A 22491-nucleotide genomic window follows, 5' to 3' on the forward strand; every position below is an offset into this window, starting at 1 on the left:
CAATTTATGACCCACAAAGGTGTCAACTCCATTGAGTTTGAAGCTCTCATGCACTCCAGGGAAGTGGTCTTCATTGTTGTTAATGTATTTCCAGTCCAACCACTTCATGTCACACACGATTGGCTTCTTACCCAAAAGGACTGTCTCATAGAAGTCCTGTTGTTCCTTAGTGTGAAATCTGTAGTCCACAGCAGTTCTTCTCCTCATAGCATAGGGGTCTGATTGTCTCCACAATCTGACACCTGCATCCTTTCCCTCCTTCATGTTTTTTGCCATTGGGTGGTTGTCATCATGATCAAGAATCTTTGTCTTTAGTTTCCTAAACACTTGGGCTCCTTCTTCTTCTTCTTCTTCTTCTTCTTCTTCTTCTATTTCAAGCACTAGGGCCTTGTTTTTCTCAGCAGCTGGTATATTCCTGGTGCTCCTCTTTGGTGCAGACTTAGAAACTTGAGAAATGGCTTTGGGGACAGTCTTGGGCTTTGATGGAGCAGCCCCAGACTTGATGGCATCTCCCATCAGCTTCTGTGCTTTGGATGCTGGTGCAACATCCTCTTCTTCCTCTTCCTCATCTGATTGGATCATCATTGATGGCTTTCAAATAACTCTAGCCATAGCCTTTTTGACCCTTTCTTTCCTTTTCTTTCCCTCTCCAGCAGCCTCTTCTTCAGCTGACTTGGAAGCTTCAAGGGCTGAGGCTCTGGCCTTAGACATTGGCACTCTCTTGGAAGGAGCTTTCTTTTGCAAACCAGGCTTTGTTGAAGTTGTAGTGCCAAATTCTGTCTTGGCAACCTTCTTCTTTGAGGTGACTTCCGCCTTGACAGCAACATAGTCCTCATCCTCAGAATGTTAGTTTCTCTTCTTCCTTGTTCTGGTTGCTTCCTTGGGCAAGTTGCTTGGGGTGCTTCTGCTACCCTCATCATAGCTGCCAGAGGGACTAGTGCCCTCACTTAGGTTGACCTATTCCTCAGACTTGTTCTGGCTGTCACTTTGATCTGACATGGCTGAAACTGCAAACTGAAAGCTGACCCTGTGAATAGATATAGTTGAGATAGAGTGGACGAGCATCACAATGTGCAAAGATTTTGCAAAATGATTGAGTCAAGAAACTTAGTTTTAGTTTTCTAGAGAAAGCATTTCAGAGCTACTGATTTGTTAAACTCAGTGACACCGAAGCAATATTACAGTCTAAACTAGTGGAATTGGTCAGACCGAGACACAATTTGGTGACTCCAAGATTGCTAGGGTTTCACAAAGAGTTGTACTCGGCCGCACCGATTTGTAAGTTTCGGGCAAACTGAAATTCACAAGTGCAAAGGCCAAGGCCAAATCGGTGAGACCGATTTCTACAACTCGGTCAGTCCGAGATGATTTCGGCGGAAACCTAACCCTAAATTTTCGAATCAAAACTAATCTAATGGAGGTTTTTGCTGGATAGAACAATCAAATATGTGGTAAGAGCCATGGCACTGACCTAAGTGTAGGAATCAGAGGATAAGATTGCACATAGGGGTTGAGTTCATACCCTAACTCAGTGGTGAACTCGCTACGGCGGCAACGGTGGTGAAGATTTCCATTGACGGCAGCGCAGACTAGCGGCGGGAGGTCGCTGGCGATGAGGAGACGATCCAGTGACCTCGAGTCGGCAGAGCTGGATACGCATGGGCGAAAGGTTTTGGAGGAATTTCCAAAATTTGACCCATGAGTATATATATCTAGACCCTGTTGGTGTGACCGAGTGGAACGACTCAGTGGCACCGAGATGCAGAATCGCAAGCGGTTACTGCAACTCGGTGTGGACGAACTGTTCAAATCGGTTGCACCAAGATTAAAACCTAGATCAACTCAATGAACTCAGTATGACCGAAAGGAATGAATCGGTCAGACTAAAATACACAGAGAGGTTTTTGAAGTTTAAGTCTATGACGAATTGGTGTCTCCAAGTGCTCCTCACCCAGAGGGTTCGAGTCTGACTTCATCAAACTTTTTAATTTAGCATGAATAGAGTTTGAGACAAGAAAAGCATAGATAGCTAGAGGGAGTTCTTAGGCATTCTTGTCCATCCATTTGGCAAAAGAAAAGACCAAACAATCAAAGCAACAAATGGATGTCCTCGAATGAGAAAAATATGCACTCAACATGCTCACACAATAAGATGACAAATCAAATATGTGGCAAAGCATTCACAAAAACTCTAGCAACTATCAAGCAATTGGTGATGACTAGGTCATCTATATATGAGTATATTGACTGAGGAGTCAAATGAGGACATTTGATCGTAGGTCATACTCATCATTTAAGCACAAGTGGGGTTACCACTTTTACATAAAGCATTGTTGTGTTCACACCATTAGATTTTATTTAGCTCAATTCTTAGAGTAAAGCTACCCTTAGATGTGATATCCCCCCTAAGAGGGATGAACTAACCTTGGGTTTTGTCGATGATGACTTCATGTAGATGTTGAGGATGTAGATGCTCAAAGTTGATGTAGATCATTTGGAGCAATCCATTGGAGTGAGTTGCACTTTCAATAACTACATGGGTTAGTCCCACAAGTAACAAACAAGGATGTCCATAGACATATATTGAAGTACACACAAGATTGATGTCCATGAAAGCATTAGGTTACCTTGTCCCTTGACTTACCAACAACAGGGTTTGGGACTCCTTGAACTAGTGCAAGATGTGGAAGTTGTTTGCACTTTTCCTTGCCAAAATGAATATGAGTGAAGTATGTTGGAGGAGTCACCCTCAAGAACACTCTAGTTCTTCTTCTTTGGGATCCAGATCATCTTGATGGGAATCCTTGGAGTTGTAGTCGTACTTGATGTAGTCTTGGGAAACTACTTGACCAAGGCCTTAGGAGCTTCTTCAAATGCATCAATCTACTCTTGAAGCATGCCCTTGCCTTTTAGATTATGGTCTTCCGGGGGAAGATCATCTTGAGGTTGTGTCCCCTTGAAGGAAGTAGAATCATACTTCTCTTGTTGAGGAACAAACTTCATCTTGGGGTATTGATCTTCTTCCCACTCAACTCCATTGGCATTGAACATTCATTCAAAACCAACACATTGATTCTTCCGGTGCCTTCCTTGCTTGCGTACAATTTCCTCAAATTGCTTACTTCCGGCAAGGTTCTTGTAAACACCTTTCTCTATAATTCCCTTCAATAAGCTATTTTCTTGCTCAAGTGTAACTTGGCTAAGAGAAACATTAGTGGAACCAAGAGTACTACTAGAAGCAACAATATTGGATTTAGCATGATTATTGTTACTACTAGAAGAAGAATCTTTCTTACTCTTTGTCGTGGTTTTGTCACGGCAGATGTCCTAGAGAAAGGACTTAGTCGTGGAGCCATCGCGACGGGTTAGCTTGAAGGGGTTAAAGCGGACACAAGGACCTAAGAGAGTTTATACTATTTCGGCCCCTTTGATGAAGGTAAAAGCCTATGTCTAGTTGTGATGGAATTGATAGGGTTTTGATGACTAGGGAGCAAACAAGCTTCGCCTATGTCTCGAGTTGTTGTCTGTCCTCCTTGAACCGCCGCCGGGTCGTCCCCTTATATACACGGGTGACTCCCGCCGGCTTACAGAGTCCCAATATCGGCTCATAGATGTGTCCTGTTTGGTCTCTTACTTATTCCTAACTTACAATACAAGTTAACTACTAATGCCGGTTTACGGCTATAGGCCTTGAACCGACCATGGGCCTTGAGCCCTCATCTGTCTTCTTGGGCTTTAACATACTTAACTACTGACGAAGTTAACCTGGCCTAGATAGGCCAGTCTACGCCCAGTAGTAATATCCCCAACATTAGGCCCCAGATTGATTTGAACGGGTTCATGTCAATCCTTTAACAAAAGCTTCATCTTAAACATCTTCTCATAAATTGGTAAACCGCCATGATGTCATCTTCTCTGACTGTTGTAAACCGGAGTGACGTCACCTGTCATAACGAAGCCATCCATTATGCTTCTTTGTTTAATAGATCTGCGGAAATCGAGGCGACAGCTCTGTTTCATGGCCCCTTGATTGTCACGCCTGACACCTGTTCTTTCGCCTTATAAATAGGACTGAAGGGTCATTTGTTTTCTCCCCTTCGTGCCTTCTTCGTCTTCCTCGCGTCGCCAGCCTCGGAGCTCCGCCGCCGCCGTCGACCTCTGCCTTAACCTTGGCTGCTGCATCAACCTGAGCGCACCAGAGCATCGCGGCAACCTTTCGCGTCTTCCTCAGCTCCAGTAAATCTTCTATCCTTTCCCCCGCAGATCTGACCTAGGGTTTCATAGTTCTTCAGTGTTCATCATCTGCCTCTTGCTCATACGATAGATCTTTAGATGGCTCTGCAAATCTTTATTCTGTGCAATGGTAGCTGTTTACCCTTCACCTTCACTTACACATCTCAAAACCATAGATCTGTATGTACGTCTTGCTCATTGATTCGGTACTGCTCCTTTTGGACCTCTGAATATTTATCTTTTTTTCTGAACTTGCTTCAGATCCATCGCTGTAGAGAAATCTTACGAAATCTGTTTCTATAAACTTACTCATCTGCTTCAATGTTTAACCCGGCGGTTTAACCTTGTAGGAAAAAATTGCGAAACCGGTATGTACCATTAGTCCCCTTGTTGAACCGCCAGATGTTGTTGCTTCATAAAACTCCGGTTCAGATCTGTCTCTGGTTTAACATTGCACATATCAATGTACCTTGATCAAATGCATTTTTGAACCGGGATCTTCTACCTTGTAGATTCCGTCATGGCCAAGCAAGTATATGAATGCAATTGGGTTCCTTCTCGCATCACAGAGGCTCAGCTGGACGATCTAGTCCTGATTGGCGCTTTAGGCAGCAAAGATACCATCCATTGGAGGGCTCCTGGCAAAGAATGCGCTCCCACTCCTCAAGAAGGAGAAGTTGTTGTTTTCGTAGATCACTTAGCTCGGGGCTTTAAGCCACCCGGTTCTAAATTTTACCGAGATGTTTTGGCCGATTTCCAACTCCATCCACAAGATACTGGCCCCAATTCCGTTACAAATATGTGTCACTTCCAAGTGCTCTGTGAAGTGTTCTTTCAAGAGGAGCCCACAGTGGAATTGTTCTGAGACCTTTTCCATCTAAACCGCCGTACTGAGTTTACTGACGGCTCCAATACGGAGTTGGGTGGCATGGCGATCCAGAAAAGGAAAGAGGTCACATACCCTCACGCCAAACTGCACAGTCACCCCAAAGAGTGGAATCAGACATGGTTCTACTCCAAAGACACCTCCCCTGCTGGTGAGAATCCCTTGCCCGGCTTTCGTCTGGAGCGGCTCAGCAATACACACCCTTTTCCGCAAAGATTGACTGCCCAGGAGAGAAGCAAATATGCTCGTCAACTGTCGAAGCTCAGAGCCTTTATGGCCAACGGTTTAACAGGGGTTGATCTCGCTCGCTGTTGGATATCATGGAGCATACTGCCCCTTAGTCAGCGCTTCGGTTTGATGTGCGAGTATACCGGCAGTGTTGATGACCCACTGCGACATTCCCAAATCCATCTCACCGATGAAGAAATCACAGAAGCTGTGAATAAGATGCTGAATGAACCGGAACATATCTGTGCTAAAAACGGCCTGCTTCCCTTCTGTGCCACCAACAAACCGCCAGCTGTAAGACCATGATTTTTCCTTTTGCTGAATCTGTTATTGATATATCTGGTCATTGTTTAATATTAGTGTCTGTGTATCAGGGCAATGATCCGTTTTGGAGCAAGAAATTGCCGCAGGAGAAACCGGAAAAACCAGACAAACTAGAAAGAGCAACCCGGCAAAAGACTAAGGCTGTAAAGAAGACTGCCCATAGGAAAAGAACTACTGCATCTTCTAATCCGGCCCCTGATGATGATGTGGATAATCTAGACCTTGAGGTAGAGCTTGACTCAGTTGGCTTATTTTTCATGCGTCTTATTGATGATGATATTTGTCAGGATGATGCCGAAGCCAGCCACGCTGATGCTGCAGAGGTAATTATTCTCTCTTCCAATTCAGAACCTTTGCCTTCACTAAAAATCCGTCAGGCAAACCAGAAAGTTAAATTTTCTCATCCTCTTGCTTCTTTGGATCCCAAATTTCTTATGAAGACCCAACAGCACGAAGCTCGTCGCACAACCCGGCACAGCGGCCAGGTAGTTACCTCCGCCAGTTTACCAAACAGTCCGGTTCGGAAACGCCGTTCGGACGTCTCTAATTTGCTTGTCAGTGATTGTCCTAAAGCGGGCTGCTTTTGTCAACCTCTTGATCCATCTGACTCCGATTACCAGGTTACTTCCCACTCATCTTCTGGCGAGTCATCGCCTACTCAGCTGCCACCGCTCAAAACGGTGCTTGGGTAAGCTATACTTATTATGATACTTGCAGCACATCGCCTTAGAACATATGTTGTATTTGATTTTGTTATTCTTTTCAGGGCCAACCCTAGGCCAAGCAAGAAGGCCCGCCTGGATAAAGCGGCCGAAGAAGATGCCATTCTTGAGCCAGACAAGACACCCAATCTTGAAGCGGCTATTCCTGAGGATATACCAAATGATCCACCGCAGCCAGACGACGATCTTATTGCTGAAGAAAGACCTACTGATGCCTCAGGTCCTGTCAATTAGCCCATGGGCTCCATCCGGATTGAGAGATCCATCGGTCCAGCAAAACCTACTGACAAGCCAACAGCCCCAGTGTAAACCAGCGACACTCAAGAGGACGAGGTTGCAATTACTGGCATTGGCCATACCAAGCCAAGCAATCCTGTTGCTTTGTGCAAACATTCTGCCAAGGAAGAGTTTGCTGCCTTTGGTAAAGGCAAGTGGAATGCTGATCTGGCAACTTACGCTGCTCTGAACGCACAAGATATCCATTCCGGCTACCTGAACCGGTTGTATACCAGCCGTGACTATGAAGCCAGCCTGGTTAATATGATGAAGGATAAATACGAGGTAACTTCCATATGCTCTTTCCTGCTTGTATGCTTCAATACTTGCTGACTCTCCTAGCCCCCAAGGGCCGGTTTGTAATCTTCTTTCAAACCGGGCCTTACTAACATAAATCTTAATACTTTGAAATTCGCCGATGTAGCCCCCAAGGGCCAGTTCAACTTAGCGTAGTTAAACCGGTACTTTAAGTAATTGAGATTGCCGCATCAGAATATATGTATGAGCAAATAGCCATTAGCCCCCAAGTGCCAAGTTGAATACTTGTATTGATCTTGGGACTTTGTAAGCAATTGAAAGATGAAGATTGAATATGCATTAGCCCCCAAGTGCTAAGTGCATAACTTGTTATGTGGTTGGTACTTCAATCCTTGTACCATTTTGTTGATGCATATAACTGTCTGCATGCAGGCGGAGCTGAAAACGAAAGAAAGCCAAGTCACCAATCTCCAAGAAAACCTGAAAACCCAACAAGCTGAAACCTCCAAAGCAAAATAGGAATTAACCAATGCTTTAAGCGCCATGGAACAGCTTAAGGAGAGCTTCAAGAAGAAGCGGGCGGATTGGGCCACTGAAAAGTCCGCTTTAATCAAATGAGCAGAGGATGCCGAGACTGCACTAAAACCAGTGGCGGATGAACTGACCAGCATAAAGCGGCACGTGCATGCCATGACTACTGCTATCTTTGGTAAGTCAGTTTGACTTGTGAATTGGCTCTGCCTTCCTACAGAGTTTCCAGTTTATTAACCCTTTATGGTATTTCAGGGACACGCATTGGTCACTTGGGGTCAGATGTGCAGAAGAAACTGAAAGCCGCCTATACATTGATTGAACAATTGTATACTGGTGCCCAGCGGATCATCTGTACCGCATCCCATAACAAACCGGCGCCCATTTTGATTCAAGACACTCTGATGAAACTGTCGGTGCTTCCTGCATGGGTTGAAGAGCTGAAGAAATCTGCTCCTCGAACCAGTGCGATCAATGCCTTAATCCGGGCAAAAGCCTGGGTGCCGGATTTTGAACCTATTGAAGCGGCTCAGGGCTATCCCATCTTGAAGGAAGACGGGTCAGAGATCTGCGAGCAATAAATCGGGAGGTACGTCCGCTAGCTTGTCAATTGGCTAAAGAAGCAGACTTGTCTCATTATCAAGCCCAATATGACAATCAGAACAAGCGAATAGCTGCACCAATCCATGAATCGAAAAATCTAATCCCTCCAATCCGTAAGCATACTTATGCTCCTGATATTGACCCGTCATTGCTGATCCATGATGAAGCTGTTTTTCAAGCATTAATGGGAATCGACTGGACAACTGTTGATTTCCAGCCACTGGGTAGAGAAACGGAGGCTGAAGCGGCGCAGGATGACCCACAACCATCAGGCCAGGCTGGTGACCAAGCTTGAACCGGAAGCCGGTTTTAACACTGCCTCTCCTTTGCAAAAAACAACGATATTATCATGGGCACCATGTTGCCTTGTAATAGGCTAGCTGATACTTTTGATGTTGATATGCCTTCGTGCATAATTTGTTCTTCCTGTGGTGATGAATTTTCCAAAGCACTTTCTGCAATAAGAAACTCTTCAAGTGCCACCGCGGTTGTACCGTCAGGCGGAATATGATGTCTGCATATATGAAGTCAAAACATCCAAAAAAATTAAGTATATAACCAAATTTTTGAGATACATAATACCTGCCATCCTTGAGCGTGAAGTTGGCTTGGCCAATCTTGAAGCGGAGTTTTGCAAACCCACATTGTTGGAGGAGATAACAGCTCCTATATATATATGACACTGGTTTACCATGTAAACCGTGTCGGGTTATAATAAACACCGTGTTACTCCATAAGAGGATGTTAACAACAAGGATCAAACCGGGAAAATAGTCTCAGGATTGACATGAACTGTGTTCCGTCAATGGATTGGTTGAAAACTTTGTCGGTTTAAAAAGAACGCAATAAAAAAGAAAAAGGTATCTTGCAAAGAAAAGTGCGAAACAAAAGCAATGATAAAACCGTTTGCAAAAAAGGTTTATTTGAGCTGATCAAATGGCGTTACCATGGCCGAACACGACCAAGCTCCCGTTAGGTGTAACTATGGTTCTAGTCAGCCAGGTCCCCAAATGAAACCGTGGCATTTATGCCGACCAAGTGGCATGGCGATGGTTCGGGTTCGACCAAGCCCCCAAGTGATTCTGTGGCCTTAGGCCGATCAAGAGGCATGAGTGGTTCAGACGTGACCAAGTCCCCAAGTGATTTGGTGGCTCTCGCCTATCAAGAGGTATGGTATTGGTTCAGACACGACCAATCCTCCAAGTGATATAACACGATGCTTTTAGCAAAGTGAACTCAAGGGGTAAACCGGAAGCCGCTTTAGAACAACTCCATGTAACCAGATATGATGTAAAAGAACAGATACCCCGCTTTAGCTGAGGTTCCGGTTTATTATAGTTAATCATAATATATACATCGTTGTAATATGTACATAAGTAGAACCAATGGCTCAGGTATAATAAGGCTGAAGATGAGCTATGTTCAACGGCATGTTGGTTTCCTCCTCTGATGTACGTGAGTCCTTATGCTCTCGAATATCGATTAGATAGTATGACCTGTTGTGCAAATTCTTGCTGACCACGAAATGCCCCTCCCAAGGTGGGGATAACTTATGCATATCAGTCTGATCTTGGATGAGCCGAAGCACCAAATCTCCTTCCTGGAAGGTTCTGGTTCTGACTCGGTGACTGTGATAACGACGAAGATCCTGTTGGTAAATCGCCGATCGGGCGGCTGCTATGTCATGCTCTTCATCCAACCGGTCCAAAGCATCTTGCCGTGTCGTTTCGTTGTCCGCTTCAATATAAGCCGTCACACGAGGTGAATCATGACGGATATCACTGGGGAGAACCGCCTCCGCTCCATAAACCATGAAGAACGGTGTGTATCCTGTTGACCTGTTGGGTGTTGTATTGATGCTCCATAACACAGATGGTAATTCTTCTACCCAACAACCCGGCGTTCTCTGCAAAGGAACCATGAGCCGGGGCTTGATGCCTCTCAAGATCTCTTGATTAGCTCTTTCTGCTTGACCATTGGACTATGGGTGTGCCACTGATGAAATGTCGAGCCGGATGTGCTCTCGTTCGCAGAACTCCTTCATGGCACCTTTGGACAAATTGGTACCATTATCTGTGATGATACTGTGTGGAAAGCCAAACCGGAAAATCACTTTTTTAATGAACTGAACCGTCGTGGCCGCATCACACTTGCTAACAGGTTCTGCCTCCACCCACTTTGTAAACTTGTCAACCGCCACCAGGAGGTGGGTCTTCTTATCTTTGGACCTTTTGAAAGGCCCAACCATATCCAGCCCCCAAGTCGCAAACGGCCAAGTAATTGGAATCATTCTCAATTCTTGAGCTGGTACATGAGCACGTCTTGAGAACTTTTGGCAACCATCACATCGTCTGACCAGATCCTCTGCATCAGCATGAGCAGTTAACCAATAGAAACCATGGTGAAATGCTTTAGCCACCAGAGATTTTGAACCGGCGTGGTGACCACAATCTCCTGCGTGGATCTCACGCAAAATTTCATGGCCTTCTTCAGGAGACACACAGCGTTGAAATGCTCCTGACACACTGCAATGATGCAACTCGCCGTTGATAATAGTCATGGACTTGGATCGCCGGATTATCTGTCTGGCCAGAGTCTCATCCTCTGGTAACTCGCCCCAGTTCTTGTACGCTAGGTAGGGAAGCGTCTAATCCGGAATAACATGAAGAGCTGCCACCAATTGAGCTTCCGGATCAGGAATAGCCAAATCCGCTTCACCAGGGATCTTGACCGACGGGTTGTGCAGTACATCCAGAAAAACATTGGGCGGAACCGATTTGCGCTGAGAGCCCAGCCGGCTTAAAGCGTCTGCCGCTTCATTTTTCTGCCAGTCCACGTGGTCCACCTGATAGCCTTTGAAATGACCTGCAACAATATCCACCTCATGACGATATGCTGCCATGAGTGGATCCTTGGAGTCCCAAGTGCCAGACACTTGCTGAGCCACGAGGTCCGAGTCACCGAAGCACTTAACTCGACCTAGATTCATCTCCTTAGCCATCCGGAGACCATGGAGCAAGGCTTCATACTCAGCTGCATTGTTAGTACAAGGGAACAATAAGCGGAGAACATAACAAAACTTATCACCTCGTGGGGAAGTTAATACGACTCCAGCCCCCGAACCTTCCAATTGCCTGGATCCGTCAAAATGGATGGTCCAATATGTGTGATCCGGCTTTTCTTCAGGTGCTTGCATTTCCGTCCAATCATTGATAAAATCAACCAGTGCTTGAGACTTAATCGCCGTCCGAGGCACATACTTCAAATCGTGCGGCCCAAGCTCTATAGCCCACTTGGCAATCCGGCCAGTTGCTTCCCGGTTCTGGATGATATCCCCAAAGGAGCAGAACTGACCACCGTAATTGGATGCCCTTGGAAGTATTGTTTAAGCTTCCGGCTTGCCATAAAAACTCCATACACCAGCTTCTGCCAATGCGGATACCTTTGCTTGGACTCAATGAGCACCTCGCTGATATAATAGACCGGACGTTGAACCGGATGCTCCTTACCTGCCTCCTTTCGCTCCACCACAATAGCCACGCTGACCGCCCGAGCATTAGCAGCAACATATAGCAGTAACGGCTCCTTGTCAATGGGAGCGGCGAGCACAGGCGGATTGGCCAATTGCCGCTTTAAGTCCTCAAATGCTTCATCAGCAGCAGAACTCCAGACAAACTGATCCGTCTTCTTCAACATCTGATACAAAGGGATTGCCTTCTCACCAAGACGACTGATAAACCGGCTTAACGCGGCAATCCGGCCTGCCAGGCGTTGAACATCATTGATACACTTCGGTTTAGCCAGGGAGGTGATGGCTGTGATCTTCTCCGGATTAGCCTCAATTCCCCTATTGGACACCAGGAAGCCTAATAACTTGCCCGCCGGTACACCAAAGACGTATTTGTCCGGATTAAGCATCATCTTGTATGTCCTCAGGTTATCAAAGGTTTCCTTTAAATCACCAATCAGAGTCTCCTTCTCCCTGGATTTAACCACGATATCATCCACGTAGGCGTGTACATTACGGCCAATCTGTTTGTGTAGACAATTTTGCACACAACGTTGATAAGTTGCCTGGGCACTCTTGAGCCCAAAGGGCATAGATACATAGCAGAAGGCTCCAAAGGGAGTTATGAATGTCGTTTTCTCCTGGTCCTTAACTTCCATTTTGATCTGATGATAGCCAGAATATGCATCCAAAAAACTTAAACGCTCACAACCCGCCGTAGCATCAATAATTTGATCAATACGGGGGAGGGCAAAAGGATCTGCTGGACAAGCTTTATTAAGATCTGTGTAATCCACACACATGCGCCAGGTGCCGTTTTTCTTAAGGACCAGCACCGGATTGGCAAGCCACTCAGGGTGAAAAACTTCAACAATAAAACCAGCTGCTAAGAGCCTGGCTACCTCTTCTCCAATTGCCTTGCGTCTTTCTTCGTTAAACCGGCGGAGGAACTGTTTCACCGGTTTGTATTTAGGATCCACATTAAGGGTGTGCTCAGCGAGTTGCCTCGGTACACCTGGCATGTCAGAGGGCTTCCATGCAAAAATGTCCCGATTCTCACGGATGAACTCGATGAGCGCGCTTTCCTATTTCGGATCCAAATTAGCACTGATGCTGAACTGCTTGGACGAATCGCCAGGTACAAAGTCAACAAGCTTAGTTTCTACTGCCGATTTGAACTTCAGGGCCGGATCATGCTCCGTAGTTGGCTTCTTGAATGGAGTCATGTCCGCCGGATCAACATTGTCCTTATAATACTTCAGCTCCTCGGTGGCACAAACCGACTCTGCATAGGCCGCATCACCTTCCTCGCACTCCAAAGCGATTTTGCGGCTTCCGTGAACCGTTATTGTCCCCTTGTGACCCGGCATCTTGAGCTGCAAATACACATAACAGGGCCGTGCCATAAACTTGGCGTAGGCCGGTCGCCCAAATAGGGCGTGATACGGACTTTGGATTTTCACCACTTCAAACATCAATGTCTCCGACCTGGAATCATGATCATCCCCAAAGGCCACTTCCAGAGCTATCTTACCAACAGGATATGCTGATCTGCCAGGTACTACACCGTGGAACACCGTATTAGACGGTTTAAGATTTTTATCTGTCAGTCCCATACGACGGAAGGTCTCATAGTACAAGATATTAATGCTGCTACCTCCATCCATGAGCACCTTGGTGAACTTATAACCTCCCACCTGAGGCGCCACCACCAGAGCCAACTGACCCGGATTATCGACCTGGGGAGGGTGATCCTCTCTGCTCCATATGATTGGCTGTTCAGACCAACGTAGATAACGGGGTATGGCCGGTTCAACAGAGTTGACCGCCCGCCTCTGAACCTTCCGGTCTCGCTTGTCCAAGCTAGTGGTGAAGACATGGTACTGCCCACTACTCAACTGCTTTGGGTTGCTCTGGTAACCTGACTGTTGCTGCTGTTGGTTGTAACCACCCTGGTTGTTCTGACTATTTTGACCATTATGTCCGCCCGGATTACCATTAAATCCTGAACCGGAACTTCCTCCACCGTAACCCGGCCCGGATCCTGAGCCACCGCCAGATTCGTGATCATACCGGAAATTATTAGAATTCTTGAACTCCTGCATAATAAAGCAATCCTTCCAAAGGTGGTTTGCTGGCGCCTCCTTCGTCCCATGTCTTGGACAGGGCTGGCTTAGCAGATAGTTTAGGCGGTCTGGGTTAGGGTTGGGTGCCCCATTACGATTTTTCGGTTTACCCCTGCGTCGCTGGCCATTGTCCTGTGCGTTAGTATTAGCCACAAAGTCCATGTTACCATCCGCTTTACGCTTGCCTCCACCACCATTGCCTGCCCAGTGATGCTGCTGACCTTTGGAGTTGTTGTTCCTCTTTCCCTTCCCTGTCTTGTCATCATCAGATTCGGGATCCTTGGTACTATCAGAATCAGCATATTTCACCAAAGCGGCCATGAGGGTCCCCATGTCAGTGCAATGACGCTTCATCCGTCCCAACTTCAGCTTCAGGGGCCCAAACCGGCAGTTGCCTTCTAGGGTTAATACTGCGGTGTCAGCGTTGATGCGGTCTGATGAGTGCAACACTTGTGAAACCCGGCGCACCCAATGAGTCGTTGACTCTCCTTCCTCCTGGACGCATGCAGCTAAGTCCACTATTGACATAGGCTGTTTACATGTATCCTTGAAATTGCTGATAAACCGGGCTCGTAATTGGGCCCATGAACTGATAGAATTAGCCGGCAAGCTTTTTAACCAAGTACGGGCCGTTCCTTCAAGCATCATGGTGAAGTATTTCGCACACGCCGCGTCATCCACATCAAGCATCTCCATGGCCATCTCATAGCTCTCCACCCATGTCTCCGGAGGCTGATCCGCCGTGTAATTTGGTACCTTGCGCGGGCCCTTGAAATCCTTGGGCAGGCGCACATTGCGTAAAGCGGGGATAAGGCAAGGCACCCCCAAAGAACTAGAAGTAACACCAGGTTCGATCGAGATGGTTGGACGAACCGGCGTGAGCTGCCGAGCCTGATGCTGTGTGGCTAACTCGGCCTCCCTGCGCGCTCGGGCCCGGTTCACCACTTCCTGAGCGTTATCAGCACCACCCGTCGGGTTGTTGCCACGGGGTGCTCCACGTCGTTCGTTACTCGACACTGCCGGTTCATCCATATGTCTGCTATAGCTCCGGCTTGGACGGGGGGTCGAGTGGATCCGGTCGCGGCTGTACGAGTATGCTTCCTGTTGGACCAAAGCTGTCCTCAGAAGCTCCTTGACCCGTCGCGTCTCTACTGCCTGCGGCGAATCACCTTCAATTGGAATGGCCTCCAGCCGTGCAGCAGCGGCAACGAGATTGTCCATCGGGTTGGAGTAGTGACCCGGAGGTGTTAAAACAGCCTGAGGTATAACGGTGTTTTGAGGAGGCGGGTCCATATGACGAGGCTGAACCGGTGCCCCGGTCCTGGGAGCTTCCGCCCGGTTTCCCTCCAGCGGATTGCCGGCTCCTACTCCTGGAGTGTTGAAAAGGTCCCTGGCCTCAAAAACTGGAGGCAAACGGGATCAGTACTTCCTCCTCATGACTTCCTGTGACGCACTCTGGTCCAACATGAGCCTGTAGGCTTGTGCGTCTAAAGCGGCCCGCTCCGTGGCCATCCTGGTGTCCTCAGCTGCCAGATCTGCCTTGGCCTGGGTGATCTGTTCCTTCACTTTTGCAATCTCGGCGTTGTGAGTGCCCTGATCCGCTGGATTAGCCTCCACCATGAGCACAGCCAATGCATCAAACAGCTCTGATAGAACTTGAGCCGGCGGGCGCACAGGGCCTCCTGCCCCGGCAGCCGTCGCTGCTGCTGAACCGGAGGTTGTTGCTGCAGCGGTTGAAGAATGAAGCTCTGCTTGTGTGCCAGTCATGAATATTCCAACCCGGTTGGGCAGATTAGAGGGGTTCGGAATACTGTCGCCATCGGAACAGCCCCCAATCCGGCCGTCTTGTAGCTGATAAAGAGATTCGGTTTCTCCGGTTGATGACTCGTCATCGAAACAAACGACGACATCGCCGCGAGATTCCGATCCATCCTCATAACTTCCTCCATGGATGACTCCCACGAGGGCACGCTTCATGGCCGGTTTAACCCTGGCGGACCGCGCACGCTGAGCCGTCTCGACGAGGTCGGTGCAGATGTCCGGCTCAGGGCCCGGTTCACTGATCTTGGCAATGAAAATGTGAATGCCTCCAAAGGGGACCCGGTACCCGTACTCAATTGAGCCGGCCTCGGGGCCCCAGCCTGCGTCATCGATGTAGAACTTGCCGCGACGACTCTTAGTCATCCGGCCTACCGCGTAGCCCTCGAGTCCTTCAAAACGGCCCTCCAAGAATCGGAAACCATCGCGCGATAGCCCCACAGTGGGCGCCAACTGTCGTGGTTTTGTCACGGCAGATGTCCTAGAGAAAGGACTTAGTCGTGGAGCCATCGCGACGGGTTAGCTTGAAGGGGTTAAAGCGGACACAGGGACGCAAGAGAGTTTATACTAGTTCGGCCCCTTTGATGAAGGTAAAAGCCTACGTCTAGTTGTGATGGAATTGATAGGGTTTCGATGACTAGGGAGCAAACAAGCTTCACCTATGTCTCGAGTTGTTGTCTGTCCTCCTTGAACCGCCGCCGGGTCGTCCCCTTATATACACGGGTGACTCCCGTCGGCTTACAGAGTCCCAATACCGGCTCATAGATGTGTCCGGTTTGGTCTTTTACTTATTCCTAACTTACAATACAAGTTAACTACTAATGCCGGTTTACGGCTACAGGCCTTGAACCGACCATGGGCCTTGAGCCCTCATCTGTCTTCTTGGGCTTTAACATACTTAACTACTGACGAAGTTAACCCGGCCCAGATAGGCTGGTTTACGCCCAGTAGTAATATCCCAACACTCTTGTTGCTAGATTTTACTTGTGGCATGTAAGTAGACAAGAGTAAACGCTTGGCAATGTAAGAAGAACTTTTCTTACGAAGATAATCATTGATTTCTTTTAATAACCCATGCTCTTCCTCTAGGTTGAGATTTTCAAAGCTTAGCTTCTCATGAGTCTTTAAAAGCTCTCGATGATCTTCTAAGGTAGTTTCATGAGCTAACTTAAGAGTGTTTAGTTCTTTAGTTAGACGCTCAATCGCCTTCTTATCATCTTCATTCGTTTTATCTTGATTAGCTTGATTAATAGCAAGTTCATCATAGTTTTCATCACTAGAGTTGTCAACAAGTAAATCATCATCACCTAGCAAATCATCTTCCTCACTATTGAAACCAATGTATTTGGGGTGTGATACCTTTGGGCCTTTAGCCATGAAGCATCTTCCATTTCCTTCATTTGGTGAGTCAAATATGTCATAGGAGTTGGTTGACACAAGTGCTAGACCGGCAACACCTTCATCTTGAGTATATTTGGAGTTGGAGTGATAACTTCTTTCGGAGTGGTTGTCGGAGTCTGAACCGGATACCCATTCACCAACATGAGCTTGATGTCTTTGTTTTGTATAGCTCCTTGATGACTTGTCCTTCCTTTTCGAATCCTTGCTTCTGCGAGAGATTCTTCGTTCATAGCAAGCATCTCTACTCCTTCTTTCTCTTGGAGGTGATTCTTCCCTTTTGCTTCTTCTTTTAGGTGAGTCTTCTCTTCTTTTGTAGGGAGTCAAACACTCATTGGAGTAGTGCCCGAGTCTTTGACAATTGTAGAAATTGCGTTCACGACCTGAAGATCTTTTTTCATTGTAGGACCTTGACTTGGAACCTCTTTCTTTGCTTCTACTCTTGTAGAAACTTGTTGAAGTTCTTCACCATTAAGCTCAATTCCTCATTGAAGACTTGTTTCCCACTTGATGATGTAGGAGCATCACATGAGGCTTTGTAAGCACCAATAGACTTGTTGTGAAGCTCTTATTTATCCATGAGTGACATCTCATGAGAAACAATTCTACCAATGACTTCCGTTGGCTAGAGAACTTTGTAATTGCACATCATTTGGATTCATGTGCACACGGTGTCATATTTTCCATCCAAGGGTCTTAGGATCTTATTGATGATGAATCTGTCGGTCATATCTTCACTTGCTAAGCCGGCAATCTCATTTGTGATGAGAGCAAGCCTAGAGTACATTTCAGCGATACCTTCACCATCCTTCTCTCACTTGGTGGTGATTCTTCTCTCCTACTTCTTCTTTTGGGAGAATATTCTCTTCTTTTGTAGGGATCCGTACAATCTTTGGAATAGTGTTCGGGTCTTCCACAATTGTAGCAATTACGTTCACGACTTGAAGATCTTTTGTCATTGTAGGAACTTGACTTGGAACTTCTTTCCTTGATTCTACTCTTGTAGAACTTGTTGAAGTTCTTCACCATTAAGCTCAATTCTTCATTGAAGGTTTGTTTCTCACTTGATGATGTGGGAGCATCACATGAGGCTTTGTATGCACTACTTGACTTGTTGTGGAGGTCTTCCTTATCCTTAAGTGACATCTCATGAGCAACAATTCTTCCAATGACTTCCGTTGGCCTGAGATCTTTGGAATTGGACATCATTTGGATCAATATGCATACGGTATCATATTTTCCATCCAAAGCTCTTAGGATCTTCTTGATGATGAATCTGTCGGTCATCTCTTCACTTCCTAAGCCGGCAATGTCATTTGTGATGAGAGCAAGCCTAGAGTACATTTTAGCGACACCATCACCATCCTTCATTTTGAACTTGTCAAGTTGACTTTGAAGCACATCCAATTTGGATTCCTTGACGGAGTTGGTACCTTCATGCATATCAATCAAAGTATCCCAAATTTCCTTTGCAATCTCAAGACGGCTGATTTTCTTGAATTCTTCGGGGCACAATCCATTGAAGGGGATATCACAAGCTTGAGCACTGTATTGCAACATCTTCAATTCTTATGCAGTAGCTTCACGATTTGGTTCTCTCCCATCGAAGAATTCACCTTGCAAGCCAATACACACAATAGCCCAAACCACGGGGTTATGTGCAAGAATATGCATTTTCATCTTATTCTTCTAGCTAGCAAAATTAGTATCATCAAAGTAAGGACCTCTACGGTGGTAATTTCCCTCGCTAGACGCGCCTAGGTTGTGAAATCAAGGCTATGATCACCAAAGCTATGGAAATCAAGGCAAATGGGACCAAAGCTCTAATACCACTTGTAGGATCAAAAGTATGTCTAGAGGGGGGTGACTAGACTACTTGACCAAATAAAAATCTAGCATTTTCCTCGGTAGATTTTAGCAACTTAACACAAGTCAAGCAATCAACCTACACATGCAATTCTAAGAGTATAGCAGCGGAATATAAATCATTGCATATGAAGGTAAAGGGGAGGAGTTTGGGAGCAAACGCAATGTAGACACGGTGATTTTTGGCGTGGTTCTGATAGGTGGTGCTATCGTACATCCACGTTAACGGAGACTTCAACCCACGAAGCGTAACGGTTGTGAGAGTCCACGGAGGGCTCCAACCATGAAGGGTCCACGAAGAAGCAACCTTGTCTATCCCACCATGGCCATCGCCCACGAAGGACTTGCCTCACTTGGGTAGATATTCACGAAGAAGGCGATCTCCTTGCCCTTAATAACTCCTTGGTTCAACTCCACATTCTTGACAGAGGCTCCCAAGTGACACCTAACCAATCTAGGAGACACCACTCTCCAAAAGGTAATAGTTGGTGTGTTGATGATGAACTCCTTGCTCTCGTGCTTCAAATGGTAGTCTCCCAAACACTCAACTTGCTCTCAATGATTTGGACATGGTGGAAAGAGGAGTTGAGTGGAAAGCAACTTGGTTGGACTGGAATGTCTTGGTCTCAACACATGAGTAGGTGGTTCTCTCTTAGAAAATGAATGCTGGAAGTGTAGGCATGTTCTGATGGCTCTCTCACTAATGGAGAGGAGGGTGGAGGGGTATATATAGCCTCCACACAAAATCTAACCATTACCCACAATTTACCAAACTTGGTGGGACCGCATAATGAAACTCGGTCAGACCGATATGGTTCAATTTATGAATGTTAGGCTTTTCGGTGGGACTGATAAGATCACCTCGGTGGGACCAATGCATTAGGTTTAGGACATAACTTGATCTTTGTTTAACCGATTACTTCAACTCGGTGAGACCGATTTCAGTAATAAGCAAACAAAGAGTTGGTCAGGGCAAACTCAGTGGGACCGATCGCTCATTTCGGTGAGACCAAAACGTTACGAAAAGGAAACAGAGAGTTTGTATTGCAAACTCGGTGGGACCTATCGCTCATCTCGGTTGGACTGAAACGTTGCAAAGGGAAATAGAGAGTTTGCAATCCCATATCAGTGAGACCGAACTGATTAGGGTTTCTGGCTATGGTTGTGTCAAGTGAACTCGGTGGCGCTGGATGGATCAAATCTGTGGGGCCGAGTTTGACTTTAGGTTTAGGACATATGTGGAAATGAGAAAGTGGTTGAGGGCTTTTGGAGCATATTACTAAGCATTTTGAGCAAGCAAGCCATTAAGCAACACCTCATCCCCTTTTAATAGTATTTGCTTTTCCTATAGACTCAATGTGATCTTGGATCACTGAAATGAAAATATAGTCTTGAGCTTTTGCCAATATATGTCCTTAGCATTTTGAGGGGGCCACATCTCTACTCCATGTCATGCCAATCTTTGAACTTTCTGAAATGATTAACTTGAAAGAATATTAGTTCAATGAGCTATATGTTGTTATGAATTACCAAAACCACCCAGGGATTAGTTGACCTTTCAACGTGGCAGCTTTGTCGTCTACTAGCTGATGGCAAAGCTCTTTGTTGTCCGCCAGCAGGCGGTAAAGTGCCTGTATAGCCCCTGTTTTTTTCTATTTTTTCTTAAATTCAATCAATTTCATAGAATTTCACAGATATATAAAAACATTTGAAAATACTTTCAACAAGCATACCAACACATATACATACCAAATCATATCCCTGCCATATGGATATGATCATCCAACACATATACATACCAAATCAAAAGTCCATATGCAACATATATAGCTAGACAACATATCAAACAACCAGCATACAATTGTTTCATCCATACATACATATATAAGTAGCAAGTTTCACATTGTTCATCCTACAAAATCAAAACAAAAAGGAAGCATGAGGAGAAGAGTAGACTCCATCAATGCAAGCTTCCTCATCTAAAGCAAATCTACAAATTGGGAAAGAATAAAGTTAGAAGAAGAAGAAGAAGAAGAAGACTAGCTAGAAGAAGAAGAAGAAGAAGAAGAAGAAGAAAAAGAAAAGAAAAAGAAGAATTTTTCTTCTCTTTATTTTTCTCCTCACCTCTTCTTTATCTTCTTATTCTAACTAAGGTAGGTAAAAATGCCATTTTTTAGCTAAGCTAGGTAAAAATGCTAAGTGTAGGTCATTTTAGAGCTAAGCTAGGTAAATAGGTCATTTTGGAGCTTAGTAAGATTATTATGTCTTTGTCGAGGAAAATAAGCTAAGTCTATGTCATTTTGGAGGTAACAAAGATTATCACGCCATTTTTGACCTAAGTATGCTAAGTCTGTCATAAATGAACTAAAGAAGCTAAGTATAGGTCATTTTTGAGCTAACCTAGGTAGTTATGCCATTTTTGAGCTAACTACGCATATTTATTCATTTTGGAGGTCAAAATGGTAAGTGTAGGTCATTTTAGAGCTATCCTAGTTAAAATCGGTCATTTTGCAGCTAGGTAAGGTTATTTTGTCATTTTGGAGGAAAATAAACTAATTATATGACAGTTTGGACCTAAACCAAGGTTATTATGCCATTTTTTTACCTAAGTAAGCTAATTATGTCATAAATGAACTAGGTAAGCTAAGTATAGATCATGATTGAGCTATCATAGGTAGTTATGCCATTTTTTAGCTAACTAAGCATATTAAGTCATTTTACAACTATCCTAGGTTAAGTATAGGTCAACTAAGCTTATTATGTCAATTTGGAGAAAAAATAAGGTAAGTATACATCATTTTTGTGCTAACCTAGGTGATGATGCCATTTTGAGCCAACCTACATAAGTATAGCTCATTTTTTTATCTAAGTTAGGTAATTTTGCCATTTAGGTGGAAAATAAGCTAAGTATGCATTTGTTAAGCAAAACACTAGCCCTCATCACAACAAATGCAATGAAGATCGCAATTAAGGTAACAATTGATCCAAAGGCATAATGATACCAAGCCTCATTGTTAATGGCATATTTTCTAATCTTCTTAATCTTCAAGTGCATTGCATCCATCTTCAAGCACATTGCATTCATATTCATCTTGTGATCATCTACGACATCATCAACATACAACTCCAATACCATCTTCTCTTCTTCAATTCTTTTAATTTTTTCTTTCAAATACTCATTTTCTTTTTCAACTAAATTTAACTTCTCGACAAGAGGGTCGGTTGCAATTTCCGGTTCACATACCTCCTAGGTAAAAATATCTCTATGTCAACTTGATGGCCATAATTGTCATAAATGTGAAATGCAACAATAGTTATAAAACAGAATTTACCACATCCAAATAATAAAGCGGGCGAGGGCCGACAGGGACGGATATCAAGACCATGGCACTATGAATAACAAATAATCATACAAAGTAAGAAAATTATACAGGTAACTATATAAATCATACAATCGTACAATTAACTATATAAATCAAGTACAACATAAAAAATGAATACCTAATAATAATCCGCATCGTCGAATTCAATAAATGCTCCAGGATCAATAAATGCATCATCATCATCATCATCACTATCAGTAATGAAGTGCTCATCATCATCATCATCATCATCATCAATAAATGCATCATCATGTGGAAGGCCACCTTTACATAATCGGTCAAGCATTGACAGATGATCCACAACAGTAACCTCTTCTAGTTCAGGCTCTTC

The sequence above is a fragment of the Triticum aestivum genome, chromosome 1A (genome assembly GCF_018294505.1).
Source record: "Triticum aestivum cultivar Chinese Spring chromosome 1A, IWGSC CS RefSeq v2.1, whole genome shotgun sequence".
Lineage (NCBI taxonomy): Eukaryota > Viridiplantae > Streptophyta > Magnoliopsida > Poales > Poaceae > Triticum > Triticum aestivum.